The sequence below is a fragment of the Macaca mulatta genome, chromosome 14, assembly GCF_049350105.2.
Source record: "Macaca mulatta isolate MMU2019108-1 chromosome 14, T2T-MMU8v2.0, whole genome shotgun sequence".
NCBI classification, from domain to species: Eukaryota; Metazoa; Chordata; class Mammalia; order Primates; family Cercopithecidae; genus Macaca; species Macaca mulatta.
In genome coordinates, this window is record NC_133419.1 from 60,520,566 (window position 1) to 60,544,997 (window position 24,432).

Here is a 24,432-nt window from a genome sequence, read left to right on the forward strand (position 1 = left end):
CTAGATGTACCATATGACCCAGCCATCCCATTACTGGGTATATACCCAAAGGATTACAAATTATGCTGCTATAAAGACACATGCACACGTATGTTTATTGCAGCACTATTCACAATAGCAAAGACTTGGAATCAACCCAAATGTCCATCAGTGACAGATTGGATTAAGAAAATGTGGCACATATACACCATGGAATACTATGCAGCCATCAAAAAGGATGAGTTTGAGTCCTTTGTAGGGACTTGGATGCAGCTGGAATCCATCATTCTTAGCAAACTATCACAAGAACAGAAAACCAAACACCGCATGTTCTCACTCATAGGTGGGAACTGAACAATGAGATCACTCGGACTCAGGAAGGGGAACATCACACACCGGGGCCTATCATGGGGAGGGGGGAGGGGGGAGGGATTGCATTGGGAGTTATACCTGATGTAAATGACGAGTTGATGGGTGCAGCACAGCAACATGGCACAAGTATACATATGTAACAAACCTGCACGTTATGCACATGTACCCTACAACTTAAAGTATAATAATAATAAATAAATTAAAAAAAAAAAAATGTCCTCAGAGAAAAACTGGAAAGAATCTTTCTGAGAAACTGCTTTCTGATGTGTGACTTCCACTCACAGAGTAACATCTGTATTTCGTGGATCTCTTTGTTAGCCTTATTTCTGTGGAATCTGAGAACAGATATTTCCGATCCATTTGTAGACTATAGGGTCAAAGGAAATAACCTCCGATAACAAAGAGAAAGAAGCTTTCTGAGAAACTTCTTGGTGTTCTGTGAAATCATCTCACAGAGTTACAGCATTCCCCTCAAGAAGCCTTTCGCTAAGACAGTTCTTGTGGAATTTGCAAAGTGATATTTGGAAGCCCATAGACGGCTATGGTGAAAAAGGAAATATCCTCAGATGAAATCTGGAAAGAAGCTTTTTGAGAAACTGCTTAGTGTTCTGTGAATTCATCTCACAGAGTTACAGCTTTCCCCTCAGGAAGTCTATCACTAAGCCTGTTCTTTTGGAATTCGCATAGTGATATTGGGAAGCCCGTAGAGGGCTATGGTTTAAAAGAAAATATGCACAGGGAAAAACTGGAAAGAAGCTTTCTGAGAAACTTCTTTGTGATGTGTGACTTCCACTCACAGAGTTACATCTGTATTTCGTGGTTCTCTTTGCTACCCTTATTTCTGTGGAATCTGAGAACAGATATTTCGACTCCCTTTGAGGACTGTAGGGCCAAAGGAAATATCCTCCGATAACAAAGAGAAAGAAGCTTTCTGAGAAACTTCTTGGTGTTCTGTGAAATCATCTCACAGAGTTACAGCTTTCCCCTCAAGAAGCCTTTCGATAAGACAGTTTTTGTGGAATTGGCAAAGATATATTTGGAAGCCCGTAGAGGGCTATGGTGAAAAAGGAAATATCCTCAGATGAAATCTGGAAAGAAGCTTTCTGAGAAACTGCTTAGTGTTCTGTTAATTCATCTCTGCGAGTTACATCTGTATTTCGTGGATCTCTTTGCTAGCCTTATTTCTGTGGAATCTGAGAACAGATATTTCGGATCCCTTTGAAGACTATAAGGCCAAAGGAAATATCCTCCGATAACAAAGAGAAAGAAGCTTTCTGAGAAACTTCTTTGTGTTCTGTGAAATCATCTCATAGAGGTACAGCTTTCCCCTCAAGAAGCCGTTCGCTTAGACAGTTCTTGTGAAATTGGCAAAGTGATACTTGGAAGCCCATAGAGGGGTATGGTGAAAGAGGAAATATCCTCAGATGAAATCTGGAAAGAAGCTTTCTGAGAAACTGGTAAGTGTTTTGTGAATTCATGTTACCTAGTTACAGCTTTCCCATCAAGAAGCCGCTCGCTATGCCTGTTCTTGTGGACTTCGCAAAGTGATATTGGGAAGCCCATAGAGAGCTATCGTGAAAAAGAAAATATCCTCAGAGAAAAACTGGAAAGAAGCTTCCTGAGAAACTGCTTTGTGATGTGTGACTTCCACTCAGAGAGTTACATCTGTATTTCGTGGATCTCTTTGCTAGCATTATTTCTGTGCAATCTGAGAACAGACATATCGGATCCCTTTGAAGACTACACGGCCAAAGGAAATATCCTCCGATAACAAAGAGAAAGAAGCTTTCTGAGAAACTGCTTTGTGATTTGTGACTTCCACGCACAGAGTTACATCTGTATTTCGTGGATCTCTTTGCTAGCCTTATTTCTGTGGAATCTGAGAACAGATATTTCGGATAGCTTTGAAGAATATAGGGCCAAAGGAAATATCCTCCGATAAGAAAGAGAAAAAAGCTTTCTGAGAAACTTGTTTGTGTTCTGTGAAATCATCTTACAGAGTTACAGCTTTCCCCTCAAGAATCCTTTCGCTAAGAAAGTTCTTGTGGAATTTGCAAAGTGATATTTGGAAGCCCCTAGAGGGCTATGGTGAAAAAGGAATTATCCTCAGATGAAATCTGGAAAGAAGCTTTCCGAGAAACTCCTTACTGTTCTGTGAATTCATCTCAGAGAGTTACAGCTTTCCCCTCAAGAAGCCGCTCGCTAAGCCTGTTCTTGTGGAATTCGCAAGGTGATATTTGGAAACCCATAGAGGGCTACGGTGAAAAAGGAAATATCCTCAGATGAAATCTGGAAAGAATCTTTCTGAGAAACTGCTTAGTGTTCTGTGAATTCATCTCACAGAGTTACAGCTTTCCCCTCAACAAGCCGCTCACTAAGACTGTTCTTGTGGAATTCGCAAAGTGATATTGGGAAGCCCATAGAGGGCTACGGTGAAAAAGAAAATATCCTCAGAGAAAAACTGGAAAGAAGCTTTCTGAGAAACTGCTTTGTGATGTGTGACTTCCACTCACAGAGTTAAATCTATATTTCGTGGAACTCTTTGCTAGCCTTATTTCTGTGGAATCTGAGAACAGATATTTCGGATCCCTTGAAGAATATAGGGCCAAAGGAAATATACTCCGGTAACAAAGAGAAAGAAGTTTCTGAGAAACTTCTTGGTGTTCTGTGAAATCATCTCACAGCGTTACAGCTTTCCCCTCAAGAAGCCTTTCGCTAAGACAGTTCTTGTGGAATTCGCAAAGTGATATTTGGAAGCCCTTAGAGGGCTATGGTGAAAAAGTAAATATACTCAGATGAAAACTGGAAAGAAGATTTCTGAAAAACTGCTTTGTAATGTGTGACTTCCACTCACAGAGTTACATCTGTATTTCGTGGATCCCTTTGCTAGCCTTATTTCTGTGGAATCTGAGAACTGATATTTCGGATCCCTTTGAAGAGTATAGGGCCAAAGAAAATAACCTCCGATAAGAAGGAGAAAGAAGCTTTCTGAGAAACTTCTTGGTGTTCTGTGAAATCATCTCTCAGAGTTACAGCATTTCCCTCCAGAAGCCTTACGCTAAGACAGTTCTTGTGGTATTTACAAAGTGATATTTGGAAGCCCGTAGAGGGCTACGGGGAAACCGGAAATATCCTCAGATGAAATCTGGAAAGAAGCTTTCTGATAAACTGCTTAATGTTCTGGAAATTCATCTCACAGAGTTACAGCTTTCTACTCAAGAAGCCGCTCGCTAAGCCTGTTCTTGTGGAATTCGCAAAGGGGTATTTGAAAGCCCATAGGAGGCTATGGTGAAAAAGAAAATGTCTTCAGAGAAAAACTGCAAAGAAGCTTTCTGAGAAACGGCTTTGTGATGTGTGACTTCCACCTACCGAGTTACATCTGTATATCGTGGATCTCTTTGCTAGCCTTATTTCTGTGGAATGTGAGAACAGATATTTCGGATTCCGGTGAAGACTATAGGGCCAAAGGAAATATCCTCTGATAACAAAGAGAAAGAAGCTTTCTGAGAAACTTCTTTGTGTTCTGTGAAATCATCTCACAGAGTTACAGCATTTCCCTATAGGAGCCTTTCGCTAAGACAGTTCTTGTGGAATTGACAAAGTGATATTTGGAAGCCCATAGAGGGCTAAGGTGAAAAAGGAAATATCCTCAGATGAAATCTGGAAGGAAGCTTTCTGATAAACTGGTTAGTGTTCTGTTAATTCATCTCACAGAGGTACATCTGTATTTCGTGGATCTCTTTGCTAGCCTTATTTCTGTGGAATCTGAGAACAGATATTTCAGATCCCTTTGAAGACTATAGCGCTAAGGAAATATCCTCCGATAACAAAGAGAAAGCAGCTTCCTGAGAAACTTCATTGTGTTCTGTGAAATCATCTCACAGAGTTAGAGCTTTCGCCTCAAGAAGACTTTCGCTAAGACAGTTCTTGGGGAATTGGCAAAGTGATATTTGGAAGCCCATAGAGGGCTATGGTGAAAAAGGAAATATCCTCAGATGAAATCTGGAAAGAAGCTTTCTTATAAACTGCTTAGTGTTCTCTGAATTCATCTCACAGAGTTACATATCTCTTTCGTGGATCTCTTTGCTAGCCTTATTTCTGTGGAATCGGAGGACAGATATTATGGATCCCTTTGAGGACTATAGGGCAAAAGGAACTATCCTTAGATTACAAAGAGAAAGAAGCTTTCTGAGAAACTTCTTTGTGTTCTGTGATATCATCTCACAGAGTTACAGCTTTCCCCTCAAGAAGCCTTTTGCTAAGACGGTTCTTGTGGGATTTACAAAGTGATATTTGGAAGCCCATAGAGGGCTAAGGTGAAAAAGGAAATATCCTCAGATGAAATCTGGAAAGAAGCTTTCTTATAAACTGCTTAGTGTTCTCTGAATTCATCTCACAGAGTTACATATCTCTTTCGTGGATCTCTTTGCTAGCCTTATTTCTGTGGAATCGGAGGACAGATATTATGGATCCCTTTGAAGACTATAGGGCAAAAGGAACTATCCTTAGATTACAAAGAGAAAGAAGCTTTCTGAGAAACTTCTTTGTGTTCTGTGAAATCATCTCACAGAGTTACAGCTTTCCCCTCAAGGAGCCTTTTGCTAAGACGGTTCTTGTGGGATTTACAAAGTGATATTTGGAAGCCCATAGAGGGCTATGGTGAAAAAGGAAATATCCTCAGGTGAAATCTGGAAAGAAGCTTTTTGAGAAACTGCTTAGTGTTCTGTTAATTCATCTCACAGAGTTACATCTGTATTTCATGGTTCCCTTTGCTAGCCTTATTTCTGTGGAATCTGAGAACAGATATTTCGGATCCCTTTGAAGACTATAGGGCCAAAGGAAATATCCTCCGATAACAAAGAGAAAGAATCTTTCTGAGAAACTTCTTTGTGTTCTGTGAAATCATCTCACAGAGATACAGCTTTCCCCTCAAGAAGCCTTTCGCCAAGACAGTTCTTGTGGAATAGGAAAAGTGATATTTGGAAGCTAGTAGAGGTCTACGGTGAAAAAGGAATTATCCTCAGATGAAATATGGAAAGAATCTTTCTGAGAAACTGCTTAGTGTTCTGTGAAATCATTTCTCAGAGTTACAACTTTCCCCTCAAGAAGCCTTTCGCTAAGAAAGTTCTTGTGGAATTGGAAAGGTGATATACGGAAGCCAGTAGAGGTCTATGGTGAAAAAGGAAATATCCTCAGATGAAATCTGGAAAGAAGCTTTCTGAGAAACTGCTTAGTGTTCTGTGAATTCATCTCACAGAGTTACATCTGTATTTCGTGGATCTCTTTGTTAGCCTTATTTTGTGGAATCTGAGAACAGATATTTCGGTTCCCTTTGAAGACTATAGGCCAAAGGAACTATCCTCCGATAACAAACAAAAAGAAGCTTTCTGAGAAACTTCTTTGTTTTCTGTGAAATCATCTCACAGAGTTAAAGATTTCCGCTCAAGAAGCCTTCGGTAAGACAGTTCTTGTGGAATTGGGAAAGTGATATTTGGAAGCCCATAGAGGGCTGTGGTGAAAAAGGAAATATCCCTAGATGAAATCTGGAAAGAAGCTTTCTGAGAAACGGCTTAGTGTTCTGTTAATTCATCTCCAAGAGTTACATCTGTATTTCGTGAATCTCTTTCCTAGCCTTATTTCTGTGGAATCTGAGAACAGCTATTTCGGATCCCTTTGAAGACTATAGGGCCGAAGGAAATATCCTCCGATAACAAAGAGAAAGAAGCTTTCTGAGAAACTTGTTTGTTTTCTGTGAAATCATCTCACAGAGTTACAGCTTTCCCCTCAAGAAGCCTTTCGCTAAGACAGTTTTTGTGGAATTTGCAAAGTGATATTTGGAAGCCAGTAGAGGGCTATTGTGAAAAAGGAAATATCCTCAGATGAAATCTGGAAAGAAGCTTTCTGAGAAACTTCTTTGTTTTCTGTGAAATCATGTCACAGAGTTACAACTTTCCCCTCAAGAAGCCTTTCTCTAAGACAGTTCTTATGGAATTGGCAAAGTGATATTTGGAAGCCCATAGAGGGCTATGGTGAAAAAGGAAATATCCTCAAGTGAAATGTGGAAAGAAGCATTCTGAGAAACTGCTTAGTGTTCTGTTAATTCATCTCACAGAGTTACATCTGTATTTCGTGGATCTCTTTGCTAGCCTTATTTCTGTGGAATCTGAGAACAGATACTTCGGATACCTTTGAAGATTATAGGGCCAAAAGAAATACCCTCCGATAACAAAGAGAAAGAAACTTTCTGAGAAACTTCCTTGTGTTCTGTGAAATCATCTCACAGAGTTACAGCTATCCCTCAAGGAGCCTTTCGCTAAGACAGTTCTTGTGGAATTGGCAAAGTGATATTTGGAAGCCCTTAGAGGGCTATGGTGAAAAAGGAAATATCCTCAGACGAAATCTGAAAAGAAACTTTCTGAGAAACTGCTTAGTGTTCTGTTAATTCGTCTCACAGAGTTACATCTGCATTTCTTGGATCTCTTTGCTAGCCTTATTTCTGTGGAATCTGAGAACAGATACTTTGGATCCCTTTGAAGACTATAGGGCCAAAGGAAATATCCTCCGATAACAAAGAGAAAGAAGCTTTCTGAGAAACTTCTATGTGTTCTCTGAAATCATCTCACAGAGTTACAGCTTTCCCCTCCAGGAGCCTTTCCTAACACAGTTCTTGTGGAATTGGCAAAGTGATATTTGGAAGCCCTTAGAGGGCTATGGTGAAAAAGTAAATATCCTCAGATGAAATCTGGAAAGAAGCTTTCTGAGAATTTGCTTAGTGTTCTGTTAATTCACCTCACAGAGTTACATCTCTATTTCGTGGATCTCTTTGTTAGCCTTATTTCTGTGGAATCTGAGAACAGATATTTCGGATCCATTTGAAATCTATAGGGCCAAGGGAAATATCCTCCGATAACAAAGAGAAAGAAGCTTTCTGAGAAACTTCTTTGTGTTCTGTGAAGTCATCTCAAAGAGTTACTCCTTTCCCCTCAAGAAGCCTTTTGCTAAGGCTGTTATTGTGGAATTGGCAAAGTGATATTTGGAAGCCCTTAAAGGGCTATGGTGAAAAAGGAAATATCCTCAGATGAAATCTTGAAAGAAGCTTTCTGAGAAACTGCTTAGTGTTCTGTTAATTCATCTCACAGAGTTACATCTGTATTTCGTGGATCTCTTTGCAAGCCTTATTTCTATGGAACCTGAGAACAGATAGTTCGGATCCCTTTGAAGTCTATAGGGCCAAAGGAAATATCCTCCGATAACAACGAGAAAGAAGCTTTCTGAGAAACTTCGTTTTGTTCTGTGAAATCATCTCACAGAGTTACAGCTTTCCCCTCAAGGAGCCTTTCGCTAAGGTAGTTCTTGTGCAATTGGCAAAGTGATATTTGGAAGGCCATAGAGGGCTAAGTTGAAAAAGGAAATATCCTCAGATGAAATCTGGAAAGAAGCTTTCTGAGAATTTGCTTAGTGTTCTGTTAATTCACCTCACAGAGTTACAGCTGTATTTCGTGGATCTCTTTGTTAGCCTTATTTCTGTGGAATCTGAGAACAGATAATACGGATCCCTTTGAAATATATAGGGCCAAAGGTAATATCCTCCGATAAAAAAGAGAAAGAAGCTTTCTGAGATACTTCTTTGTGTTCTGTGAAATCATCTCACAGAGTTACAGCTCTCCCCTCAGGAAGCCTTTTGCTAAGACAGGTCTTCTGGAATTGGCAAAGTGATATGTGTAAGCTCTTAAAGGGCTATGTTGAAAAAGGAAATATCCTCTGCTGAAATCTGGAAAGAATCTTTCTGAGAAACAGCTTAGTGTTCTGTTAATTCATCTCACAGAGTTACATCTGTATATCGTGGATCTCTTTGCTAGTCTTATTTCTGTGGAATGTGAGAACAAATATTTCGGATCCCTTTGAAGACTATAGGGCCAAAGGAAATATCCTCCGATAACAAAGAGAATAAAGCTTTCTGAGAAACTACTCTTTGTTCTGTGAAATCATCTCGCAGAGTTACAGCTTTTACCTCAAGAAGCCTTTCGCTAAGACATTTCTTGAGGAATTGGCAAAGTGATATTTGGAAGCCCTTAGAGGGCTATGGTGAAAAAGGAAATATCCTCTGATGAAATCTGGAAAGAAGCTTTCTGAGAAACTGCTTAGTGTTCTGTTAATTCATCTCACAGAGTTACATCTGTATTTCGTGGATCTCTTTGCTAGCCTTCTTTCTGTGGAATCTGAGAAGAGATATTTTGGATCCCTTTGAAGACCATAGGGCCAAAGGAAATATCCTCCGATAACAAAGAGAAAGAAGCTTTCTGAGAAACTTCTTTGTGTTCTGTGAAATCATCTCACAGAGTTACATATTTCCCCTCAAGGATCCGTTCGCTAAGACAGTTCTTGTGGAATTGGCAAAGTGATATTTGGAAGCCCATAGAGGGCTATGGTGAAAAAGGAAATATCCTCACATGAAATCTGGAACGAAACTTTCTGAGAAACTGCTTAGTGTTCTGTTAATTCATCTCACAGAGTTGTATCTGTATATCGTGGATCTCTTTGCTAGCCTTATTTCTGTGGAATCTGAGAACAGATACTTCGGATACCTTTGAAGACTATAGGGCCAAAAAAAATACCCTCCGATAACAAAGAGAAAGAAGCTTTCTGAGAAACTTCCTTGTGTTCTGTGAAATCATCTCAGAGAGTTACAGCTATCCCCTCAAGTAGCCTTTCGCCACGACAGTTCTTGTGGAATTGGCCAAGTGATATTTGGAAGCCCATAGAGGGCAATGTTTAAAAAGGAAATATCCTCAGATGAAATCTGGAAAGAAGCTTTCTGAGAAATTGCTTAGTTTCCTGTTAATTCATCTCACAGAGTTACATCTGTATTTCGTGGATCACTTTGTTAGCCTTATTTCTGTGGACTCTGAGAACAGATATTTCGTATCCCTTTGAAAACTATAGTGCCAAAGGAAATATCCTCCGATAACAAAGAGAAAGAAGCTTTCTGAGAAACTAATTTTTGTTCTGTGAAATCATCTCGCAGAGTTACAGCTTTTACCTCAGGAAGCCTTTCGGTACGACATTTCTTGTGGAATTGGCAAAGTGATATTTGGAAGCCCTTAGAGGGCTATGGTGTAAAAGGAAATATCCTCTGATGAAATCTGGAAAGAAGCTTTCTGAGAAACTGCTTAGTGTTCTGTTAATTCATCTCACAGAGTTACATCTGTATTTCGTGGATCTCTTTGCTAGCCTTCTTTCTGTGAAATCTGAGAACAGATACTTCAGATCTTTTGAAGACTATAGGGCCAAGAGAAATATCCTCCGATACAAAGAGAAAGAAGCTTTCTGAGAAACTTCTTTGTATTCTGTGAAGTCATGTCACAGAGTTAGAGCTTTCCCCTCAAGAAGCCTTTCGCTAAGACAGTTCTTGTGGAATTGGCAAAGTGATATTTGGAAGCCCATTGAGGGCCATGGTGAAAAAGGAAATATCCTCAAATGAAATCTGGAAAGAAGCTTTCTGAAAAACTGCTTAGTGTTCTGTTCATTCATATCGCAGAGTTACATCTGTATTTCGTGGATCTCTTTGCTAGCCTTATTTCTGTGGAATCTGAGAACAGATATTTCGGATCCCTTTGAAGACTATAGGGCCAAAGGAAAAATCCTCCGAAAACAAAGAGAAAGAAGCTTTCTGAGAAACTTCTTGGTGTTCTGTGAAATCATCTCACAGAGTTACAACTTTCCCCTCAAGAAGCCTTTCGCTAAGACAGTTCTTGTGGAATTGGCAAAGTGATATTTGGAAGCCCATAGAGGGCTATGGTGAAAAAGGAAATATACTCAGATGAAATCTGGAAGGAAGCTTTCTGAGAAACTGCTTAGTGTTCTGTGAATTCATCTCACAGAGTTATATCTGTATTTGGTGGATCTCTATGCTAGCCTTATTTCTGTGGAATCTGTGAGCAGATATTTCTGATCTCTTTGAAGACTATAGGGCCAAAGGAAATATCCTCCGAAAAGAAAGAGAAAGAAGCTTTCTGAGAAACTTCTTTGTGTTCTGTGAAATCATCTCACAGAGTTACAGCTCTCCCCTCAGGAAGCCTTTTGCTAAGACAGGTCTTCTGGAATTGGCAAAGTGATATGTGTAAGCTCTTAAAGGGCTATGTTGAAAAAGGAAATATCCTCTGCTGAAATCTGGAAAGAAGCTTTCTGAGAAACAGCTTAGTGTTCTGTTAATTCATCTCACAGAGTTACATCTGTATATCGTGGATCTCTTTGCTAGTCTTATTTCTGTGGAATGTGAGAACAAATATTTCGGATCCCTTTGAAGACTATAGGGCCAAAGGAAATATCCTCCGATAACAAAGAGAATGAAGCTTTCTGAGAAACTACTCTTTGTTCTGTGAAATCATCTCGCAGAGTTACAGCTTTTACCTCAAGAAGCCTTTCGCTAAGACATTTCTTGAGGAATTGGCAAAGTGATATTTGGAAGCCCTTAGAGGGCTATGGTGAAAAAGGAAATATCCTCTGATGAAATCTGGAAAGAAGCTTTCTGAGAAACTGCTTAGTGTTCTGTTAATTCATCTCACAGAGTTACATCTGTATTTCGTGGATCTCTTTGCTAGCCTTCTTTCTGTGGAATCTGAGAAGAGATATTTTGGATCCCTTTGAAGACCATAGGGCCAAAGGAAATATCCTCCGATAACAAAGAGAAAGAAGCTTTCTGAGAAACTTCTTTGTGTTCTGTGAAATCATCTCACAGAGTTACATATTTCCCCTCAAGGATCCGTTCGCTAAGACAGTTCTTGTGGAATTGGCAAAGTGATATTTGGAAGCCCATAGAGGGCTATGGTGAAAAAGGAAATATCCTCACATGAAATCTGGAACGAAACTTTCTGAGAAACTGCTTAGTGTTCTGTTAATTCATCTCACAGAGTTGTATCTGTATATCGTGGATCTCTTTGCTAGCCTTATTTCTGTGGAATCTGAGAACAGATACTTCGGATACCTTTGAAGACTATAGGGCCAAAAAAAATACCCTCCGATAACAAAGAGAAAGAAGCTTTCTGAGAAACTTCCTTGTGTTCTGTGAAATCATCTCAGAGAGTTACAGCTATCCCCTCAAGTAGCCTTTCGCCACGACAGTTCTTGTGGAATTGGCCAAGTGATATTTGGAAGCCCATAGAGGGCAATGTTTAAAAAGGAAATATCCTCAGATGAAATCTGGAAAGAAGCTTTCTGAGAAATTGCTTAGTTTCCTGTTAATTCATCTCACAGAGTTACATCTGTATTTCGTGGATCACTTTGTTAGCCTTATTTCTGTGGACTCTGAGAACAGATATTTCGTATCCCTTTGAAAACTATAGTGCCAAAGGAAATATCCTCCGATAACAAAGAGAAAGAAGCTTTCTGAGAAACTAATTTTTGTTCTGTGAAATCATCTCGCAGAGTTACAGCTTTTACCTCAGGAAGCCTTTCGGTACGACATTTCTTGTGGAATTGGCAAAGTGATATTTGGAAGCCCTTAGAGGGCTATGGTGTAAAAGGAAATATCCTCTGATGAAATCTGGAAAGAAGCTTTCTGAGAAACTGCTTAGTGTTCTGTTAATTCATCTCACAGAGTTACATCTGTATTTCGTGGATCTCTTTGCTAGCCTTCTTTCTGTGAAATCTGAGAACAGATACTTCAGATCTTTTGAAGACTATAGGGCCAAGAGAAATATCCTCCGATACAAAGAGAAAGAAGCTTTCTGAGAAACTTCTTTGTATTCTGTGAAGTCATGTCACAGAGTTAGAGCTTTCCCCTCAAGAAGCCTTTCGCTAAGACAGTTCTTGTGGAATTGGCAAAGTGATATTTGGAAGCCCATTGAGGGCCATGGTGAAAAAGGAAATATCCTCAAATGAAATCTGGAAAGAAGCTTTCTGAAAAACTGCTTAGTGTTCTGTTCATTCATATCGCAGAGTTACATCTGTATTTCGTGGATCTCTTTTCTAGCCTTATTTCTGTGGAATCTGAGAACAGATATTTCGGATCCCTTTGAAGACTATAGGGCCAAAGGAAAAATCCTCCGAAAACAAACAGAAAGAAGCTTTCTGAGAAACTTCTTGGTGTTCTGTGAAATCATCTCACAGAGTTACAACTTTCCCCTCAAGAAGCCTTTCGCTAAGACAGTTCTTGTGGAATTGGCAAAGTGATATTTGGAAGCCCATAGAGGGCTATGGTGAAAAAGGAAATATACTCAGATGAAATCTGGAAGGAAGCTTTCTGAGAAACTGCTTAGTGTTCTGTGAATTCATCTCACAGAGTTATATCTGTATTTGGTGGATCTCTATGCTAGCCTTATTTCTGTGGAATCTGTGAGCAGATATTTCTGATCTCTTTGAAGACTATAGGGCCAAAGGAAATATCCTCCGAAAAGAAAGAGAAAGAAGCTTTCTGAGAAACTTCTTTGTGTTCTGTGAAATCATCTCACAGAGTTACAGCTCTCCCCTCAGGAAGCCTTTTGCTAAGACAGGTCTTCTGGAATTGGCAAAGTGATATGTGTAAGCTCTTAAAGGGCTATGTTGAAAAAGGAAATATCCTCTGCTGAAATCTGGAAAGAAGCTTTCTGAGAAACAGCTTAGTGTTCTGTTAATTCATCTCACAGAGTTACATCTGTATATCGTGGATCTCTTTGCTAGTCTTATTTCTGTGGAATGTGAGAACAAATATTTCGGATCCCTTTGAAGACTATAGGGCCAAAGGAAATATCCTCCGATAACAAAGAGAATGAAGCTTTCTGAGAAACTACTCTTTGTTCTGTGAAATCATCTCGCAGAGTTACAGCTTTTACCTCAAGAAGCCTTTCGCTAAGACATTTCTTGAGGAATTGGCAAAGTGATATTTGGAAGCCCTTAGAGGGCTATGGTGAAAAAGGAAATATCCTCTGATGAAATCTGGAAAGAAGCTTTCTGAGAAACTGCTTAGTGTTCTGTTAATTCATCTCACAGAGTTACATCTGTATTTCATGGATGTCTTTGCTAGCCTTATTTCTGTGGAATCTGAGAACAGATATTTCGGATCCCTTTGAAGACTATAGGGCCAAAGGAAATATCCTCCGATAAAAAAGAGAAAGAAGCTTTCTGAGAAAGTTCTATGTGTTCCGTGATATCATCTCACAGAGTTACAGCTTTCCCCTCAAGAAGCCTTTCGCTAAGACAGTTCTTGTGGAATTGGCAAAGTGATATTTGGAAGCCCATATAGGGCTATGGTGAAAAAGGAAATATCCTCAGGGGAAATCTGGAAAGAAGCTTTCTGAGAAACTGCTTAGTGTTCTCTAAATTCATATCACAGAGTTACATCTGTATTTCGTGGATCTCTTTGCTAACCTTATTTCTGTGGAGTCTGAGAACAGATATTTCGGATCCCTTTGAAGACTATAGGGCCAACGGAAATATCCTCCGACAACAAAGAGAAAGAAGTTTTCTGAAAAACTTCTATGTGTTCTGTGGAATCATCTCTCTGAGTTACAGCTTTCCCCTCAAGGAGCCTTTCGCTAAGACAGTAATTATGGAATTGGTAAAGTGATATTTGGAAGCCCATAGAGGGCTATGGTGAAAATGAAAACATCCTCAGGTGAAATCTGGAAAGAAGCTTTCTAAGAAACTCCTTAGTATTCTCTAAATTCATCTCACAGAGTGAGATCTGTATATCATGGATCTCTTTGCTAGCCTTATTACTGTGGAATCTGGGAACAGATACTTCGGATACCTCTGAAGACTATAGGGCCAAAAGAAATATCCTCCGATAACAAAGAGAAAGAAGCTTTCTGAGAAACTTCTTTGTGTTCTGTGAAATCATCTCACAGAGTTACAGCTATCCCCTCAAGGAGCCTTTCGCTAACACAGTTCTTGTGGAATTGGCAAAGTGATATTTGGAAGCCCATATAGGGCTATGGTGAAATAGGAAATATCCTTAGATGAAATCTGGAAAGAAGCTTTCTGGGAATCTCCTTAGTGTTCTGTTGATTCATCTCACAGAGTTACATCTGTAGTTCGTGGATGTCTTTGCTAGCCTTATTTCTGTGGAATCTGAGAACAGACATTTTGGATCCCTTTGAAGACTATAGGGCCAAAGGAAATATCCTCCGATAACAAAGAGAAAGAAGCTTTCTGAGAAACTTCTTTGTGTTCTGTGAAATCATCTCACAGAGTTGCACGTAACCCCTCAAGAAGCCTTTCGCTAAGACGGTTCTTGTGGAATTGGCAAAGTGATATTTGGAAGCCCTTAGAGGGCTATGGTGAAAAAGGAAATATCCTCAGGTGAAATCTGGAAAGAAGCTTTCTGGGAATCTCCTTAGTGTTCTGTTGATTCATCTCACAGAGTTACATCTGTAGTTCGTGGATGTCTTTGCTAGCCTTATTTCTGTGGAATCTGAGAACAGATATTTCGGATCCCTTTGAAGACTATAGGGTCAAAGGATATATACTCCGATAACAAAGACAAAGAAACTCTCTGAGAAATTTCTTTGTGTTTGGTGAAATCATCTCACAGAGTTAAAGCTTTCCCCTCAAGAAGCCTTTCGCTAAGACGGTTCTTGTGGAATTGGCAAAGTGATATTTGGAAGACCATAGAGGGCTATGGTGAAAAAGGAAATATACTCAGATGAAATCTGGAAGGAAGCTTTCTGAGAAACTGCTTAGTGTTCTGTGAATTCATCTCACAGAGTTATATCTGTATTTGGTGGATCTCTATGCTAGCCTTATTTCTGTGGAATCTGTGAGCAGATATTTCTGATCTCTTTGAAGACTATAGGGCCAAAGGAAATATCCTCCGAAAAGAAAGAGAAAGAAGCTTTCTGAGAAACTTCTTTGTGTTCTGTGAAATCATCTCACAGAGTTACAGCTTTCCCCTCAAGGAGGTTTTTGTTATGACAGTTCTTGTGGAATTGGGAAAGTGATATTTGGAAGTCTATTGAGGGCTATGTTGAAAGAGGAAATATCCTCAGGTGAAATCTGGAAGGAAGCTTTCTGAGAAACTGCTTAGTGTTCTCTAAATTCATCTCACAGAGTTACATCTGTATTTCGTGGATCTCTTAGCTAGCCTTATTTCAGTGGGATCTGAGAACAGATATTTCGGATCCCTTTGAAGACTATAGGGCCAAAGGAAATATCCTCCGATAACAAAAAGAAAGAAGCTTTCTGAGAAACTTCTATGTGTTCTGTGGAATCATCTCTCAGAGTTACAGCTTTCCCCTCAAGGTGCCTTTCGATAAGACAATTCTTGTGGAAATGGCAAAGTGATATTAGGAAGCCCATAGAGGGCTATGGTGAAAAAAGGAAATATCCTCAGATGCAATCTGGAAAGAAGCTTTCTGAGAAACTGCTTAGTGTTCTCTAAATTCATCTCACAGAGTTACATCTGTATTTCGTGGATCTCTTTGCTAGCCTTATTTCTGTGGAATCTGAGAACACATACTTCGGATCCCTTTGAAGACTATAGGGTCAAAAGAAATATTGTCCGATAACAAAGAGAAAGAAGCTTTCTGAGAAACTTCTTTGTGTTCTGTGAAATCATCACACAGAGTTACAGCTATCCCCTCAAGGAGCCTTTTGCTAAGACAGTTCTTGTGGAATTGGCAATGTGATATTGGGAAGCCTCTAGAGGGCTATGGTGAAAAAGGAAATACCCTCAGATGAAATCTGGAAAGAACCTTTCTGAGAAACTGCTTAGTGTTCTGGTAATTCATCTCACAGAGTTATATCTGTGTTTCGTGGATCTCTTTGCTAGCCTTATTTCTGTGGAATCTGAGAACAGATATTTCTGATCTCTATGAAGACTATAGGGCCAAAGGAAATATCCTCCGAAAACAAAGAGAAAGAAGCTTTCTGAGAAACTTCTTTGTGTTCTGTGAAATCATATCTCGGAGTTAGAGCTTTCCCCTCAAGGAGCCTTTCGCTAAGACAGTTCTTGTGGAATTGGCAAAGTGATATTTGGAAGCCCATATAGGGCTATGGTGAAAAAGGAAATATCCTCAGGGGAAATCTGGAAAGAAGCTTTCTGAGAAACTGCTTAGTGTTCTCTAAATTCATATCACAGAGTTACATCTGTATTTCGTGGATCTCTTTGCTAACCTTATTTCTGTGGAGTCTGAGAACAGATATTTCGGATCCCTTTGAAGACTATAGGGCCAACGGAAATATCCTCCGACAACAAAGAGAAAGAAGTTTTCTGAAAAACTTCTATGTGTTCTGTGGAATCATCTCTCTGAGTTACAGCTTTCCCCTCAAGGAGCCTTTCGCTAAGACAGTAATTATGGAATTGGTAAAGTGATATTTGGAAGCCCATAGAGGGCTATGGTGAAAATGAAAACATCCTCAGGTGAAATCTGGAAAGAAGCTTTCTAAGAAACTCCTTAGTATTCTCTAAATTCATCTCACAGAGTGAGATCTGTATATCATGGATCTCTTTGCTAGCCTTATTACTGTGGAATCTGGGAACAGATACTTCGGATACCTCTGAAGACTATAGGGCCAAAAGAAATATCCTCCGATAACAAAGAGAAAGAAGCTTTCTGAGAAACTTCTTTGTGTTCTGTGAAATCATCTCACAGAGTTACAGCTATCCCCTCAAGGAGCCTTTCGCTAACACAGTTCTTGTGGAATTGGCAAAGTGATATTTGGAAGCCCATATAGGGCTATGGTGAAATAGGAAATATCCTTAGATGAAATCTGGAAAGAAGCTTTCTGGGAATCTCCTTAGTGTTCTGTTGATTCATCTCACAGAGTTACATCTGTAGTTCGTGGATGTCTTTGCTAGCCTTATTTCTGTGGAATCTGAGAACAGACATTTTGGATCCCTTTGAAGACTATAGGGCCAAAGGAAATATCCTCCGATAACAAAGAGAAAGAAGCTTTCTGAGAAACTTCTTTGTGTTCTGTGAAATCATCTCACAGAGTTGCACGTAACCCCTCAAGAAGCCTTTCGCTAAGACGGTTCTTGTGGAATTGGCAAAGTGATATTTGGAAGCCCTTAGAGGGCTATGGTGAAAAAGGAAATATCCTCAGGTGAAATCTGGAAAGAAGCTTTCTGGGAATCTCCTTAGTGTTCTGTTGATTCATCTCACAGAGTTACATCTGTAGTTCGTGGATGTCTTTGCTAGCCTTATTTCTGTGGAATCTGAGAACAGATATTTCGGATCCCTTTGAAGACTATAGGGTCAAAGGATATATACTCCGATAACAAAGACAAAGAAACTCTCTGAGAAATTTCTTTGTGTTTGGTGAAATCATCTCACAGAGTTAAAGCTTTCCCCTCAAGAAGCCTTTCGCTAAGACGGTTCTTGTGGAATTGGCAAAGTGATATTTGGAAGACCATAGAGGGCTATGGTGAAAAAGGAAATATACTCAGATGAAATCTGGAAGGAAGCTTTCTGAGAAACTGCTTAGTGTTCTGTGAATTCATCTCACAGAGTTATATCTGTATTTGGTGGATCTCTATGCTAGCCTTATTTCTGTGGAATCTGTGAGCAGATATTTCTGATCTCTTTGAAGACTATAGGGCCAAAGGAAATATCCTCCGAAAAGAAAGAGAAAGAAGCTTTCTGAGAAACTTCTTTGTGTTCTGTGAAATCATCTCACAGAGTTACAGCTTTCCCCTCAAGGAGGTTTTTGTTATGACAGTTCTTGTGGAATTGGGAAAGTGATATTTGGAAGTCTATTGAGGGCTATGTTGAAAGAGGAAATATCCTCAGGTGAAATCTGGAAGGAAGCTTTCTGAGAAACTGCTTAGTGTTCTCTAAATTCATCTCACAGAGTTACATCTGTATTTCGTGGATCTCTTAGCTAGCCTTATTTCAGTGGGATCTGAGAACAGATATTTCGGATCCCTTTGAAGACTATAGGGCCAAAGGAAATATCCTCCGATAACAAAAAGAAAGAAGCTTTCTGAGAAACTTCTATGTGTTCTGTGGAATCATCTCTCAGAGTTACAGCTTTCCCCTCAAGGTGCCTTTCGATAAGACAATTCTTGTGGAAATGGCAAAGTGATATTAGGAAGCCCATAGAGGGCTATGGTGAAAAAAGGAAATATCCTCAGATGCAATCTGGAAAGAAGCTTTCTGAGAAACTGCTTAGTGTTCTCTAAATTCATCTCACAGAGTTACATCTGTATTTCGTGGATCTCTTTGCTAGCCTTATTTCTGTGGAATCTGAGAACACATACTTCGGATCCCTTTGAAGACTATAGGGTCAAAAGAAATATTGTCCGATAACAAAGAGAAAGAAGCTTTCTGAGAAACTTCTTTGTGTTCTGTGAAATCATCACACAGAGTTACAGCTATCCCCTCAAGGAGCCTTTTGCTAAGACAGTTCTTGTGGAATTGGCAATGTGATATTGGGAAGCCTCTAGAGGGCTATGGTGAAAAAGGAAATACCCTCAGATGAAATCTGGAAAGAACCTTTCTGAGAAACTGCTTAGTGTTCTGGTAATTCATCTCACAGAGTTATATCTGTGTTTCGTGGATCTCTTTGCTAGCCTTATTTCTGTGGAATCTGAGAACAGATATTTCTGATCTCTATGAAGACTATAGGGCCAAAGGAAATATCCTCCGAAAACAAAGAGAAAGAAGCTTTCTGAGAAACTTCTTTGTGTTCTGTGAAATCATATCTCGGAGTTAGAGCTTTCCCCTCAAGGAGCCTTTCGCTAAGACAGTTCTTGTGGAATTGGCAAAGTGATATTTGGAAGCCCATAGAGGGCCATGGTGAAAAAGGAAATATTCTCAGATGAAAACTGGAAAGAAGCTTTCTGAGAAACTGCTTAGTGTTCTGTTAATTCATCTCACAGAGTTACATCTGTATTTCGTGGATCTCTTTGCTAGCCTTATTTCTGTGGAATCTGAGGAGAGATGTTTCAGATCTCTTTGAAGACTAAAGGGCCAAAGGAAATATCCTCCGATAAGAAAGAGAAAGAAGCTTTCTGAAAAACTTCTTTTTGTTCTGTGAAATCATCTTACAGAGTTACATCTGTATTTCGTGGATCTCTTTGCTAGCCTTATTTCCGTGGAATCTGAGAACAGATATTTCGGATCCCTTTGAAGACTATAGGGCGAAAGGAAATATCCACCGATAAGAAAGAGAAAGCAGCTTTTGGAGAAACTTCTTCGTGTTTTGTGAAATCATCTCACAGAGTTACAGCTTTCACCTCAAGAAGCCTTTCGCTAAGACAGTTCTTGTGGAATTGGCAAAGTGATATTTGGAAGCCCTTAGAGGGCTACGGTGAAAATGGAAATATCCTCAGATGAAATCTGGAAAGAAGCTTTCTGAGAAAGTTGGTTGTGTTCTGTGAAATCATCTCACAGAATTACAGCTTTCCCCTCAAGGAGCCTTTCGCTAAGACAGTTCTTGTGGAATTGGCAAAGTGATACTTGGAAGCCCATAGAGGGCCATGTTGAAAAAGGAAATATCCTCAGATGAAATCTGGAAAGAAGCTTTCTGAGAAACTGCTTAGTGTTCTGTTAATTCATCTCACAGAGTTACATCTCTCTTTCGTGGATCTCTTTGCTAGCCTTATTTCTGTGGAATCGGAGGACAGATATTATGGATCCCTTTGAAGGCTACAGGGCCAAACGAAATATCCTCAGATTACAAAGAGAAAGAAGCTTTCTGAGAAACTTCTTTGACTTCTGTGAAATCATCTCACAGAGTTACAGCTTTCCGCTCAAGGAGATTTTTGTTAAGACAGTTCTTCTGGAATTGGGAAAGCGATATTTGGAAGCCCATAGAGGACTATGTTCAAAAAGGAAATATCCTCAGGTGTAATCTGGAAAGAAGCTTTCTGAGAAACTGCTTAGTGTTCTGTTAATTCATTTCACAGAGCTACATCTGAACTTCGTGGATCTCTTTCCTAGCCTTATTTCTGTGGAATCTGAGAACAGATATTTTGCTTCCCTTTGAGGACTATAGGGCCAAAGGAAATATCCTCTGATAACAAAGAGAAAGAAGCTTCCAGAGAAACTACTTTATGTTCTGTGAAATCATCTCACAGAGTTACAGCTATTCCTTGAAGGAGCCTTTCTCTAAGACAGTTCTTGTGGAATTGGCAAAGTGATATTTGGAAGCCTCTAGCGGGCTATGGTGAAAAAGGAAATATCCTCAGATGAAATCTGGAAAGAAGCTTTCTGAGAAACTGCTTAGTGTTCTCTTAATTCATCTCACAGAGTTATATCTGTATTTCATGGATCTCTTTGCTAGCCTTATTTCTGTGGAATCTGAGAACAGATATTTCTGATCCATTTGAAGACTAGAGGGCAAAAGGAAATATCCTCCGTTAAGAAAGAGAAAGAAGCTTTCTGAGAAACTTCTTTGTGTTTTGTGAAATCATCTCACAGAGTTACAGCTTTCCCCTCAAGGAGCCTTTTGCTAAGCCAATTCTTTTGGAATTGGGAAAGTGATATTAGGAACCCCATAGAGGGCTATGGTGAAAAAGGAAATATCCTCAGATGAAATCTGGAAAGAAACTTTCTGAGAAACTGCTTAGTGTTCTGTTAATTCATCTCACAGAGTTACATCTGTATTTCGTGGATCTTTTAGCTAGCCTTATTTCTGTGGAATCTGAGAACAGATACTTCTGATCCCTTTGAAGACTGTAGGGCCAAAGAAATATCCTCCGATAAGAAAGAGAAAGAAGATTTCTGAGAAACTTCTTTGTGTTCTGTGAAATCATCTCACAGAGTTACAGCTGTCCCCTCAAGGAGCCTTTCGCTAAGACAGTTCTTTTGGAATTGACAAAGTGATATTTGGAAGCCCATAGAGGGCTATGGTGTATAAGGAAATATCCTCAGGTGAAATATGGAAAGAAGCTTTCTGAGAAACTGCTTAGTGTTCTCTTAATTCATCTCACAGAGTTACATCTGTATTTCGTGGATCTCTTTGCTAGCCTTATTTCTGTGGAATCTGAGAACAGATATTTAGGATCCCTTTGAAGACTATAGGTCGAAAGGAAATATCCTCCGATAACAAACACATAGAAGCTTTCTGAGAAACTTCTTTGTGTTCTGTGAAATCACCTCACAGAGTTACAGCTTTCCCCTCAGGAAGCCTTTCGCTAAGACAGTTCTAGTGGAATTGGCAAAGTGATATTTGGAAGCCCATAGAGGGCTATGGTGAAATAGGAAATATCCTCAGGTGAAATATGGAAAGAAGCTTTCTGAGAAGCTGCTTAGTGTTCTGTTAATTCATCTCGCAGAGTTACATCTGTATTTCGTGGATCTCTTTGCTAGCCTTTTTTCTGTGGAATCTGAGAACAGATATTTCGGATCCCTTTGAAGACTATAGGGCCAAAGGAAATATCCTCCGATAACAAAGAGAAAGAAGCTTTCTGAGAAACTTCTTTGTGTTCTGTGAAATCATCTCACAGAGTCAAAGATTTCCCCTCAAGAAGCCTTTCGCTAAGACAGTTCTTGTGGAATTGGCAAAGTGATATTTGGAAGCCCATAGAGGGCTATGGTGAAAAAGGAAATATTCTCAGATGAAATCTGGAAAGAAGCTTTCTGAGAAACTGCTTAGTGTTCTGTTAATTCATCTCACAGAGCTACATCTGTACTTCGTGGATCTCTTTGCTAGCCTTATTTCTGTGGAATCTGAGAACAGATATTATGGATCCCTTTGAGGACTATAGGGCCAATGGAAATATCCTCCGATAAAAAAGAGAAAGAAGCTTCCATTGAAACTTCTTTATGTTCTGTGAAATCATCTCACAGAGTTACAGCTCTCCTTTGAGGAAGCCTTTCGTAAGACAGTTCTTGTGGAATTGGCAAAGTGATATTTGGAAGTCTCTAGCGGGCTATGGTGAAAAAGGAAATATCCTCAGATGAAATCTGGAAAGAAGCTCTCTGCGAAACTGCTTAGTGTTCTCCTAATTCATTTCACAGAGTTATATCTGTATTTCATGGAACTCTTTGCTAGCCTTATTTCTGTGGAATCTGAAAACAGATACTTCGGATCCCTTTGAAGACTATAGGGCCAAAAGAAATATCCTCCGATAAGAAAGAGAAAGAAGCTTTCTCAGAAACTTCTTTGTGTTCTGTGAAATCATCTCACAGAGTTACAGCTGTCCCCTCAAGGAGCCATTCGCTAAGACAGATTTTTTGGGGTTGACAGAGTGATATTTGGAAGCCCATAGAGGGCTATGGTGAATAAGGAAATATCCTCAGGTGAAATATTGAAAGAAGCTTTCTGAGAAACTGCTTAGTGTTCTCTTAATTCATCTCACAGAGTTACATCTGTATTTGGTGAATCTCTTTGCTAGCCTTATTTCTGTGGAATCTGAGAACAGATATTTCGGATCCCTTTGAAGACTATAGGGCCAAAGGAAATATCCTCCAATAACAAAGAGAAAGAAGCTTTCTGAGAAACTTCTTTGTGTTCTGTGAAATCATCTCACAGAGTTACAGATTTCCCCTCAAGAAGCCTTTCGCTAAGACAGTTCTTGTGGAATTGGCAAAGTGATATTTGGAAGCCCATAGAGGGCTATGGTGAAAAAGGAAATATCCTCAGATGAAATCTGGAAAGAAGCTTTCTGAGAAACTGCTTAGTGTTCTGTTAATTCATCTCACAGAGTTTCATCTGTATTTTGTGGATCTCTTTGCAAGCCTTATTTCTGTGGAATCTGAGAACAGATATTATGGATCCCTTTGAGGACTATAGGGCCAAAGGAAATATCATCCGATAACAAAGAGAAACAAGCTTCCAGAGAAACTTCTTTATGTTCTGTGAAATCATGTCACAGAGTTACAGCTCTCCCTTGAAGGAGCCTTTCGTAAGACAGTTCTTGTGGAATTGGCAAAGTTATATTTGGAAGCCTCTAGCGGGCTATGGTGAAAAAGGAAATATCCTCAGTTGAAATCTGGAAAGAAGCTTTCTGAGAATCTGCTTAGTGTTCTGCTAATTCATTTCACAGAGTTATATCTGTATTTCATGGAACTCTTTGCTAGCCTTATTTCTGTGGAATCTGAGAACAGATATTTCTGATCCCTTTGAAGACTAGAGGGCCAAAGGAAATATCCTGCGTTAACAAAGAGAAAGAAGCTTTCTGAGAAACTCCTTTGTGTTCTGTGAAATCATCTCACAAAGTTACAGCTTTCCCCTCAAAGAGCCTTTCGCTAAGAGAGTTCTTGTGGAATTGGGAAAGTGATATTTGGAACCTGATAGAGGGCTATGGTGCAAAAGGAAATATCCTCAGGTGAAATCTGGAAAGAAAATTTCTGAGAAAATGCTTAGTGTTCTCTAAATTCATCTCACAGTGTTACATCTGTATTTCGTGGATCTTTTAGCTAGCCTTATTTCTGTGGAATCTGAGAACAGATACTTCGGATCCCTTTGAAGTCTATAGGGCCAAAAGAAATATCCTCCGATAAGAAAGAGAAAGAAGCTTTCTGAGAAACTTCTTTGTGTTCTGTGAAATCATCTCACAGAGTTACAGCTATCCCCTCAAGGAGCCTTTCGCTAAGACAGTTCTTGTGGAATTGGCAAAGTGATGTTTGGAATCCCATAGAGGGCTTCGGTGAAAAAGGAAATATCCTCAGACGAAATCTGTAAAGAAGCTTTCTGAGAAACTGCTTACTGTTCTGTTAATTCATCTCACAGAGTTACATCTGTATTTCGTGGATCTCTTTGCTAGCCTTATTTCTGTTGAATCTGAGAAAAGGTATTTCGGATCCCTTTGAAGACTATAGGGCCAAAGGTAATATCCTCTGATAACAAAGAGAAAGAAGATTTCTGCGAAACTTCTTTGTGTTCTGTGAAATCATCTCAAAGAGTTACAGCTGTCCCCTCAAGGAGCCTTTCGCTAAGACAGTTCTTTTGGAATTGACAAAGTGATATTTGGAAGCCCGTAGAGGGCTATGGTGAATAAGGAAATCTCCTCGGGTGAAATATGGAAAGAAGCTTTCTGAGAAACTGCTTAGTGTTCTGTTAATTCATCTCACAGAGTTACATCTGTATTTAGTGGATATCTTTGCTAGCATTATTTCTGTGGAATCTGAGAACTGATATTTCTGATCACTTTGAAGACCATAGGAACAAAGGAAATATCCTCCGATAACATAGAGAAAGAAGCTGTCTTGGAAA